General features: G+C 43.6%; 1 protein-coding gene across 8 annotated transcripts in view; it reads left to right on the top strand.

Annotated features, from left to right (window-relative positions):
• The first annotated feature begins 354 nt into the window (after positions 1-354).
• dlg5a (discs, large homolog 5a (Drosophila)) overlaps positions 355-10794 on the top strand; it is a 224279-nt gene continuing 213839 nt past the window's right edge. For 6 of the 8 annotated variants that reach the window (XM_085970512.1, XM_085970509.1, XM_085970507.1 and 3 more), the window contains exon 1: positions 357-566. The gene's annotated coding sequence lies outside the window, so the exon portion shown is untranslated. Of the gene's footprint in view, positions 567-10794 lie in introns of all 8 variants that reach the window. The other 2 variants (XR_015074204.1, XM_085970513.1) reach the window with 2 other exon arrangements.

Raw genomic sequence — 10794 nt, 5'->3', positions numbered from 1 at the left:
CTTTCGGCGCGTGCGCAGTGAGTCCAGTTCAGGCAGAGCCTGCTTTCGGCGCGTGCGCAGTGAGTCCAGTTCAGCTGGCGTCTGATTCGGCGCGTGCGCAGTGAGTCCAGTTCTGCTGGCGTCTGATTCGGTGCAGGCGTAATGGGTGCAGTTCAGCGGCGTCTGTTTGGGCGCGTGCGCAGTGAGCCCATTGGTCTGATTCGGCGCGTGCGCAGTGAGGCGGAGTCGCTTGCGTCTGATTCGGCGCGTGCGTAGTGAGGCGGAATCGCTTTAGTCTGATTCGGCGCATGCGCAGTGAGGAGCTGCTCGATTCCCACCACTGTCCCCCCCCCACCAAACGCGTGCGCCTGCGCACCTGGAGTCCGCGTCACGCAACGGCCCGGTTGGGGGGAGGCAGTGAGAGAAAAACACACAGAGCGGTTTCCGAGCGGGAATGGGGCCGAACAGCGGCCTCTGTCATCGCTGTCGAAAATATCCGGCTCCTTGGGAGCATTTACGCGGATAACAAGAGAAGATCGGTGCGGTGCCTGGGCCGCGGAGCGAGGGGAGCCGCCGGGAGCGCTGAGGTAAGAGGCGGCAGAGCCCGGGCCGGAGAGGCGGCTCCCGGGCGGCTGTGCTCCTGAGGGGATCGGCTTCCCCCCGGGCTTGGAAATCAGTCCACCCGTCAACTCGGGGCATTGATCATCCCACTGTCTGTCTGTCTGTGGCTCTGTGCCCGTCTGTCTGTGGCTCTGCGCCCGTCTGTCTGACTGTCTGTACCTCTGCGCCCGTCTGTCTGGGGCTCTGCGTCTGACTGTCTGGAGCTCTGTGCCCGTCTGTGGTCTGTGCCCGTCTGTCTGTCTGTGGCTCTGCGCCCGTCTGTCTGGGGCTCTGCGCCCGTCTGTCTGAATGTGTGTGTGTACAGGTGTGTGCACCTTCTTGGCTGGGTATGTCTTTGGGTCTGTGAAACTGTGTCCCTGTCTGTGTTGTACACCTGAGTGTATGGAATTAAGTCTACTTGTGAGTGAGAGACTTTCTGCTTGCCTGAGGTTTTGTGTTTGTGTGAGAGATAAAGCACAGCCTTGGCTCAGTGGGTTGCACTCACCTCTGAGTCAGAAGGTTGTGGGTTCAAGTCCCACTCCAGAGGTTTGAGCACAAAAATCTAGGCTGACACTCCCAGTGCAGTACTGAGGGAGTGCCGCACTGTCGGAGATGCTGTCTTTCGGATGAGACACCTGCTCTCTCGGGTGGATGTAAAAGATCCCATGGCACTATTTTTGAAGAAAAGCAGAGGAGTTCTTCCCTGTGTCCTGGCCAATATTTATCCCTCAATCAATATCACTAAAACAGATGATCTGGTCATCATTGCATTGCTGTTTGTAGGAGCTTGCTGTGTGCAAATTGGCTGCTGCGATTTCTACATTACAACAGTGACTATACTTTTTCATTGGCTGTAAAGCACTTTGGTGATCGTGAAAGGCGCTATATAAATGTCTGTCTTTTTTGTTTGTGAGATTGTGCATTTGTACACATGTCTGAGTTTGAGACTCCACTTGTATGTGTGAGGCTATGTGTCTGTGTGTGATTTGTCTGTGTGATGAGGTGCCGATTGTGTATGTGACCTTCTGCATGAGTGAGATATACATCTGCTTGTGCATGAGAGGACCTGTGTCTACAGCTGGATGGATGTCTGCCTGTGAGGGAGAATGGAACTGTGTGGCGGTCTGCTTTGAGAGACACTTTGTGTGTGACTGAGCACCTTTACGTTTGTGTGAGAGAGACTGCAGTTCTGTGAATGTTTGTGTCTTATGCGGCTGTGTACCTGTCTCTCTCTGAAGATGAGACCATTTTTGCCTGTTAGTATGACCAAGCACCTGCCTGCATGTGAGAGAGAGTGCCATTGTGATTCTGCCTGTCTATGTGGAGAATGTAACATTAGTGAGAATGAAATTCACTGCACTTGTCTGTCTGAGAGTGACATTATGTGCCTGCCTTGGCACATGCTAGTGAAACTCTTTGCGGAGAGAGTGAGACTGCACCGTGTGTTTGAGTGAGACTGTGGAAGTGTCCACCTGTTTGTGAGAGTGAGGTGTTGTGTTGTCAGTGTCTGACAGTGAGATCATTTCTGCCTGTGTGATTGTGCATCTCTATGCATGTGAGACTGCGTGCCTGTCTGTGTATGTGTGCAAAACTGTGTGTGACTGAACCTGCCTAACTGTGCCTGTATGTGCTACTTTGCATCTTATCTTCCTGGCTTGTGAATCTGTGTGAGAGTTAGTTGTGCGTCTGCTTGTGCATGAGAGAGACTGTGTGTGAGCAAGAGAGGCTTTACACTTGCCTGTATCTGTGTGAAAGAGGTTATGTGCCTGCCTGTCTCTGAATGAGACTACACCTGTGTGTGTGCGTGCCCTTGCTTGTTTCCACGTGCACGTGCATTAGTGCAAAGTGTGAGGCTGTAAACCTGTCTGTGCCCACCAGACTGTGTATACAGGAGTGAGACACTGTCTTTGTTTACATGCCTATGTGTGAGAATGGATGAAAGAGAAAATCTGCACGTTTCTGAGTATGTTTGTGAGAAGCGCTGTGCATCTTTGCATCTGCTTGTCTTTGTTTGCAAAGGTAAGACTGCATCTGCCAGAGAGAGAGGTTGAATGAAACTGCGCACCTTTGCAGGAGAGTGAGCTAGGGAACGTGCATTCTTCGTGCATGTGAAAGTGAGCTCGGGAACCTGTTTTCCTGCCTGTAATTTGAATGCAAATCAGATTGTAAACATTGATTTTGTGTGTGTGGGTGCATGTGCATATGCACTTTGCAAGGGACATTGAGTAAATGTGGTTTGCTGGTCAGATCTAATTTTGAATATTGTGTTAATTTTTGAGAGCTCAATGTTCGGAAGGGTATGCTGGCCATCCAATTTTAGATCCACAAGATGACACCTGAGATGAGGGACTGAGTAAACAACGTATTCCTTGGTGCTGAGAGGTGAAGGGATGATTTAGTTGAGGTGTTTCAAATAATAAAGTGAATTGACAGAGTAAATAGGGAATGACTCTCTAGTTTATTGCAAGGGGAATTGAATACAAAAGTAGGGAGGATATGCTTCAGCTATACGGGGCATTGGTGAGACCACATCTGGAGTACTGTGTACAGTATTGGTCTCCTTATTTAAGTAAGGATGTAAATGCGTTGGAAGCAGTTCAGAGAAGGTTTACTAGACTAATACCGGGAATGGGCGGGTTGTCTTATGAGGAAAGGTTGGACAGGCTAGGCTTGTATCTGCTGGAGTTTAGAAGAGTGAGAGGTGACTTGATTGAAACCTATAAGATCCTGAGGGGTCTTGACAGGGTGGATGTGGAAAGGATGTTTCCTCTCGTGGGAGAATCTAGAACTAGAGGTCACTGTTTAAAAATAAGGGGTCGCCCATTTAAGACAGATGAGAAATTTTTTCTCACAGAGGGTCGTGAATCTTTGGAACTCTCTCCCTCAGAGGGCGGTGGAAGCAGAGTCTTTGAATATTTTTAAGGCAGAAGTAGATAGATTCTTGGTAAGCAAGGGGGTGAAAGGTTATCGGGGGTAGGCGGGAATGTGGAGTAATCAGATCGGCCATGATCTTATTGAATGGCGGAGCAGGCTCGAGGGGCCGAGTGGCCTACTCCTGCTCCTAATTCGTATGTTCGTAGTTGGGGAAGAAGGGGATGTATATATTAACCTTTCAACAAAGCCAGTTGGAAGCATGTCCGGGGAAAAATTCTTCACGCTAAGGGTTGTAGGAATGTGAAATGCACTGCTGTAGAAGATTGTGGATGCAGAATCAATCAAAGTGTTTAAAAGAGTGGATGCTACTTGGGAATTGGGGGTATTAAAGGATATGGAAGAAATGTGGAGCCTAACAAAATGACAGAGCAGGCGGGATGGGCTACTTCTGTATCTATGATCTTGCTTCGTCTTCCTTGAGAGTACAAAGTTCCTCTTTTCCTTTTAGTTTCCCTTGGTTTCCTCAGGTCCTGCATTGACTACAACAAGAGGGTGGGTGATGCTGCCTAGGCTTCACAACTGTTGTGCTGCACAAGGCGCAGGTGGTGGAAAGAATGGCCAAGATTGACTGTCCCTCTCCTTTCCACCCCACTCTCATATGTGAGGCGGCATGACCTCTTGTCTCGGGACTTCCACAGATTTGAGCTGGGAGGGAGAGGCCACATCTTCATCCCATCGCTCCCAGGTGCTCAAGTCTGCTGTGCCACCAGACCACCTTGATTCCTGTGATCATTTGATCTGTTGGTAATTCTCACCGAGAAGAATAGAAGATTCTGAAGCAGAACAGAATCCCGGTGTATTTTACAACTTTTGTAACTGGCTAAGTTCTCCTTTGTATCGACCCATAAACTAATGTTCATGAACTATATGATCTATTTGGGAACATCCTTATTATTCAGGTTTTCAGTGATGATATGCTGAGAAATATTAAATTTAAGGCCGTTTCAGTGTAAGGACTAAACTTTGTGAAATGGCACTATTAAAGTACACAAGTTGCTATTGTGCGGCTGAGTTTAATCAGGAAGGTTTAGTGCAAACACACTGGTTAACATTCCACCCACAGCCTGTGAGGCTGTTGCAGCACTGCGCAGGCCCTCACTCTGTTCTGTTGGTTGTACATGTGGATTTGAATTTTTTAAATGTAATGTGATACTCTTTTGTGCTTTATGGATGAATTCTACAACAGCTGTGTTTACCGTTTTAATAAATTGCTTCAAAATTAGTAATTATCTTCAAACTATTTTAACTTGAGGAACACACCAAGCTATTTTGGGAATGATTTTGCTTCTGTTGGTATCTATTGTAAAATCTCATTCAAAAATGCACAACGTTTTTGAATATATTTCAGCATCTTGCACAAATAATCATAGAATGTGACCTCACAGAAACAGGCCATTTGGATCATCGTGTCTTTGCTGGTGTCTTTCTCCATATGAGCCACTGAGCTGAAATATCACTTCTGCTTGTTCCTTATACACCTTTATATTCCCCTTTGTCAAGCAACAATCCAATTTGCAATTAAAAGAATTTATGAGCTTTGCTTCAACAACTTTTTGGTGGCTAAGTCCACATTCTCTTCACCATCTGAGTAAAGCCATTAAAAAAAAAAAAATCTTTTTATGATCATAAATTTGTGCCCTCTCGTTGTCAACTACTGGAAACAATCTTTTGTTACTAACCTTATCATAACCCTTTGTAATCTTGAAGACCTCACACACACACACACACACAGAAACCCCACAGTGCAGATAGAGGCCATTTCAGCCCATCGAGCCTGCACCGACACATATCCCACCCGATCCCTGTAACCCCTACACCAACACATATCCCACCCTATCCCCGTAACCCCACGTATTTAATCCCCCTAACACTAAGGGTCAATTTATCATAGCCAATCAACCTAACTCGCACATCTTTGGACTGTGGGAGGAAACCGGAGCACCCGGAGGAAACCCACGCAAACACGGGGAGAATGTGCAAACTCCACACAGACAGTCGCCCGAGGCCGGATTCGAACCCGGGTCCCTGGCGCTGTGAGGCAACAGTGCTAACCACTATGCCACCGTGCTGCCCATCAGATCCTATCAGATCATCTCTTAACCGTCACAGCTCTTGGGGAAAAAAGTTGTAATTTCTCAATTCTCTTCATAATTGTAACCTGTCATCCTTGGTAACATTCTAGTGTCAGCTGTGGCTCAGTGGGTAGCACTCTTGCCTCGGAGTCAGAAGGTTGTGGGTTCATAGTCCCACTCCAGGGACTTGAGCACAAAATCTAGGCTGACACTCCCAGTGCAGTGCTGAGGGAGTGCTGCATTGTTGGAGGTGCCGTCTTTCGAATGAGACATTAAACTGAGGTCCCGTCTGCTCTCTGAGGTGGACGTAAAAGATCCCATGGCACTATTTCAAAGAAGAGATTGGTTGTCTTGGGGCCAAAATTTATCCCTCAACCAAACATCACTAAAACAGACTATCTGTTCATTATCACATTGCTGTTGTGGGACCTTGCTGTGCGCAAATTGGTTGCTGCGTTTCCTACATTACAGCAGTGACTCCACTTCATTGGCTGCAAAGCTTTGCGACGCCCTGAGGTTGTGAAAGGTGCTACAGTATATCTTTCTTTCTAGTGAATCCACTCTGCATCTTTTATATCCTTTCTATGACGTGGTCCTCCAAAGACTGCGTAATATTCTAGTTATGTTACACAATACTTCAAATGCAAAAACCTCCACTTGTTCAGATTACAGTTTTGGACTAATGCTTATGTTAGTTGCTCAGCTCGTAAGCTGAAGACAGGAAGTGCATTGAAAGTATTTTGAGACCTGTATTCCAAAACAGGCAGTATTTCTCGAATATGTACACAGTAAGTGTCAGGTTGGCTCCGTTAGTAGTAGTTTCACTCTGAATCAGAAGCATGTGCGTTTTAGCTTGTAATTTAGTCTGACATTTTAGTGCAGCATTGAGGGAATGCTGCATTGTTGAAGCTGCCATTCTTTAGTTGAGACGGTAAACTGAGATCCCGTGTGCATGTTCCAGTTAGATTAACTGGTCATTCATCTCACTGACTGTAGAATTTTGCTAATGTAGAATGACTGCTTCATTTATCCATAAGTTACTGCACTTCAATCTATTTCATTGGGTGAAGCGTTGTGAGATATTTCAGTTTGATGAGGCGCTATGTAAGTGGAAGGATGAGTACAGTATTATAGCAAAGATGTTGTCCGGTGGTTGAATTGCCCGCTCATGCAGCTGTCAAGGCTCACGTGTAACTAATGTGCCATTTGATGAGGTACCGGAGGCTGACTAGCTCCCATGGAACCCAATCCCACCAAGGAGTCAACTCCTTCAGAAGGGTAGGGGGAAAAATTAGTGGAGGAAAAGAGAATCAACGTTGGAAATGATTTGCAAACCAGATTAGAGAAAGCAAAGCACTGCGGATGCTGGAAATCTGAAATAAAAACACAAAATGCTGGAAATACTCAGCAGGTCAGGCAGCATCTATGGAGAGAGAAACAGTTTCAGATCAGTGACCTTTCGTCAGAACTGGAAGCGAAAGCAACCAGCATTTTAACTGCCACTGGTTTCTCCAAAATTTGGGAGTGGGCCACCGAGCAAGGCAGGCCTGTGATGATCCAGGACCTAGTGATTGACATTGCCTTTACTGGCAATTAGAAATTGGTTGTGTGGGGAAATTTCGAGACCTCTGGTGCCAGTATGAACTGGGAATTATTGGTGAGACGGGAACATTTCAAAAACTTCCTTAAAAAGGATCCTTTTGTTCAGCCGGTGTCTTTTCTTAGCGCCCATTTCTAAAAGACCTGCACATGCTTAATTGGAACCAACAGGCTTGCACGGTTTTGTTAGACATTTTTGTTCTGTTGAAACCTGCAGGACATAATGCAGTCTTTGAAATTTAAAGATTTGAAATTTAGGAGTCATTTCTGAAATATTTGACAAAATTCAGAATCTACTTTGTGGAATTATAGTAATTAATTTCTGATTCTGGAATTCACGGGCTCAATTTTACACCCATTGTGTTGAACCCTAAAATTTGCTGCTATTGTTGGTGGGGTGACAAAGTAACCTCATGAAAGCAAAAACAACATTTTGCAGTTATGTTACGGCACATAATGATGTGATGGGGAACTTCTGCACTTAAAAAGTCCATTGGGGGCTTGGCCCATATGTTTTGTATGGCAGCCTCAGTTTAGAAGAATTCAATTAGGTTCAAATTGACTAGATTAAATGATCATGGTGTGTTTGGAGCATTTCAGATTGAATCCAAATTGCACTTGTTATAATGCAGTCCATGCGAGCCAAGATTTCAGCACATTATAACCAGGTGTGTGGTATGGTGAAACTCCCATAGTTTACGGAACCTGGAAAAGACGGAACTCAAAGCGCAGATACTGTTCACAATGAGTGTGTGTACCAATCATGCAAGTTACTGGACTGAGATCTCAAAATTTCAGTTCGTGTATGAACTCATTACATTTTTGCCTCAGAGTGTAGTTGTTGTACTTGAAAAGGAAAAATGATACAGGAAACTTTGGTTTATCCGGAGGTTAACTGTCCGGAATGCTCAAGCCACCGGCAAAAATCAGGAGCCGTTTCGTTAGGTTTTTTTTCTTTTCGTTGCTTTTTTTTCACCAGTCAGGCTCTGCAAGGTCTCGCTGAAGCTGTTGCTAAGCTACAGAGACGCTTGCAAGGTACGGCCGACTGTTTAGAAGCTACAGGGTTTGTTGCCAGATACAGAGCTCAAAATCTCCGTATGTTTCAACATTAACACTGGTTTGTCCGGCAGTTTTGATGGGATGGCAACAGCTCGGTCCCGTCGGTGCTGGATAGCACAAAGTTTCCTGTACCTGAAAAGGAAACGTGCAGGGCTACGGGGAAAGAGCAGGGGAGTGGGACTAATTGGAGAGCTCTTTCAAAGTAACAGCACAGGCACGATGTGCCAAATGGCGGCCTCCTGTACTGTACAATGCGATGATTTAATTAAAAATATCTAATTGACCTTCTGTGGTGCTGCTCATGGACAATTAAAAAAAAATCTTTCTTGTTTCTCACTGCTTCTCTCCTGCATGATTTTTTTCTGTCCTTCTCTCTGTTTTTCTCTTCATATCTCCCTCTTTCTTTTTTCTATACCTCTTTTGCTGAATCCAGCATTTCCCATAGCTTACTGTGTCTAGCGTACAGTCCTTTGACAATCAACGCTGTGTAGATGCAACTTATGGTGCCGTAGCCTCACTCCACTCTTCTTGAGAGAGAACTTTCAAAAGTGAAGAACAACAACAATGGGTTAAGATGTTCTCCAATTAAACAGGACTGCAGACATTTGAATAAGTGGTTTGCTGAAAAACTCAGGCCAATCAATGTCCACTACTTTTATTGTACAAAGGACTTTCTGTTGGCTGTTTGAGGCACAGTTTGAGGGGTGCAAAGATTTTTTTCTCCATTATAAGATACTTCATTTTGTGGCTTGGAGAACCGTATAGATTTCCCTTTGCTCCACCCCCAGGAATAATCATGTTCAACTGCTATTCCAGATCCTCGGCATGGGAAGACAACACTTCACCTACTGGGTTTCTCAAATTGCTTCATTTTAATATCAAAGGTTGTAACCTCTTTTACAGTGAAACTGACTTTCAAACAGTGAAACATATGGAACACAGTTCACTTTTTCACCTTTCCTCACTTAATTTCCTGTGAACGTTTGTAATTTCTCTTCAGTGATGACATTAATTACTTTATGGAACTGTATCAATTGAAATAACCAGTGAGAAGAAAGTCAGTTTGTTGGATGTAAATAGTCTAATTTTTATCATACATTGCCAAAAACTAGTAAGAGTTTAAATTTTAATACATATATGGAATTTATGACCAGTTTAAAGTACTTGCCTTAAAGAATGGTTCTTGGAGTTTTACTTACTACATTACCATCTTGCTTCATCTTTTTACACCTGTGGTAACCTGATTTTGATAAGTAACTCTGTCCATTGATATCCAATTGTGACATTTTCCCTTTTTTTTGATATAAACAGTTCAGTTTGATTAAATATGATGACAGGATATTTTTACGTAAGTTCTCTTGGACATCTGTCATCAGTAACTTGTTCCTGTGAATAACTTGCTGAATAACATGATGTTTTTAGTTGTAAGTGAATTATCTGTGGTAGTTGTGTTTTGCTCAAGGGGCTGTACTTCTATTTTTATACCACACCTTTCAGAGTTTTAACAGAAATAACTTGGTGAGAAGCAATTAATATGCAGTAAGTTTGTACGATATCAAATCAACAGATTGTCTCCTCTTTTCATATGATTTTGAAATTTTTACAGGGAATCTTGATGTTTTAAGATAATTGTGTTTTATATTATCAAGTAGGCCCCCTGCAGGCACAAAGCATCCAAAGGTGGTTGTAGGTCATGGGTTGGCAGAGTTGTTTGTGAGTATTTTACTCTTTGGAACAAAATTGGTACTTTGCACGAGCACAGACAACTGAAATTCCTGTTCAGTAAAATGTTCAGCAACTTAACGTATTTTTAAAAGGATGCAAGGATCCTCAATAGAGAGATTGTGATTTTAAGGGAAGAGGCAGGGAGTTAAAAAAATAAAAAAAAAGTATATTTCTGATGATGCTAACTCTGGTTGTGTCCATTACTTACTTTGAATAGTTGAAATAGGTTTTTGCTGGAATGTATTGGGCTATTTCTTCTGGTATAAAATGGTAGGTAAATATAACAAATATGTCTCTGATATTTCATTTTCATTAAGGCATGTAATGTTTCTAGCTAAATTGCAACATTGGCTGAACCGCTACCACGTTTTGGCTGCAATGGGATTGCGGTATTTTTTAATTTGCCCCCCTCCCTCAGTAAAGCACCGTGGGAAACTTCTACGTTAAAGGTGTAATACAGATGCAAGTTGTTAAAATTATAAAGAGCAATGCCTCAGGAAACCTACTAGTAGATGTGTAATTTTGGACCGCCTGGTTTGAAGAAGAGCATATTGTTTGTATAAAGCAAAGTACTGTTCTATTATTTTTGTTGATTATATTTTACTGTTTTTCTATATAACATTAGAAATAATCATGTTAGCCAAAATAGCCTGACCCTTTTAATATATACATAAAGTATTGACTTCAAGAACTGAAAGATTCAATAACATTCCAACCACACACAAACTAACTAGAAACAAATACTAAAGGAGGGGGGAAGGAAGACAAATACATACAAATAAATAATAAAACCAAACAAACTAAGAGAAATAGTTATTTCTTGGCT

The sequence above is a fragment of the Somniosus microcephalus genome, chromosome 29 (assembly GCF_052327205.1).
Source record: "Somniosus microcephalus isolate GS21.2 chromosome 29, FLI_Smic_1.0, whole genome shotgun sequence".
Classification (NCBI taxonomy): domain Eukaryota; kingdom Metazoa; phylum Chordata; class Chondrichthyes; order Squaliformes; family Somniosidae; genus Somniosus; species Somniosus microcephalus.
This window is presented reverse-complemented; position numbering and strand designations above follow the sequence as displayed.